Below are 756 nucleotides of genomic sequence, written 5' to 3' on the forward strand. Positions count from 1 at the left end.
TGTTCTGTCTGAGGATATTGCTCTTTAGATGGTCATTAGTAATGCCTCTGTTTTTTCTTATTTTTTATTTAACCTTTATTTAACTAGGAAAGTCAGTTAAGAACAAATTCTTATTTACAATGATGGCCTACCAAAAGGCAAAAAGCCTCCTGTGGTGGAAGGGGCTGGGGTTAAAAATCAATAAAATATAAATATAGGACAAAATACACATCATGACAAGAGAGACAACACAACACTACATGAAGACAGACATAAGACAACAACATAGCAAGTCAGCAACACATGACAACCCAGCATGGTAGCAACACAACATAACAACAACATAGTAGCAACACAACATGGTAGCAGCACAAAACATGGTACAAACATTATTGGGCACATTACTGTTCATTGTGTTATTTAATTAAAAAATAATTTGCTTTTAGTTTGATTTCTTAAAATAGCTTATACCTAAATATCAGTTATTGCTAGAGGGATTACTGACAGTGTCAACTATTATTTTCTAAAGTGGATAGCTGAATCCAGATGGTCTATGATCAATCTTTACACTATCTTAAATATAGATGCCAGCTATATTTGTCAATCATTTAAAAAATAAATAATTTAAGATGATAAAAAAGCTACGTTTTTAGCCTTGAACAAAGCTTTAAATTCAGAGGTTGTTTTTGATTGGCCTGGTATGTCAACAGAATACCGCCCGTGGATTGGCTGCGCAAAACCAGACTCAGACCAATGAGAGTAAAGAGCGCGCGGGAC

Source organism: Salvelinus namaycush, chromosome 21 (assembly GCF_016432855.1).
Source record: "Salvelinus namaycush isolate Seneca chromosome 21, SaNama_1.0, whole genome shotgun sequence".
Taxonomy (NCBI): Eukaryota; Metazoa; Chordata; class Actinopteri; order Salmoniformes; family Salmonidae; genus Salvelinus; species Salvelinus namaycush.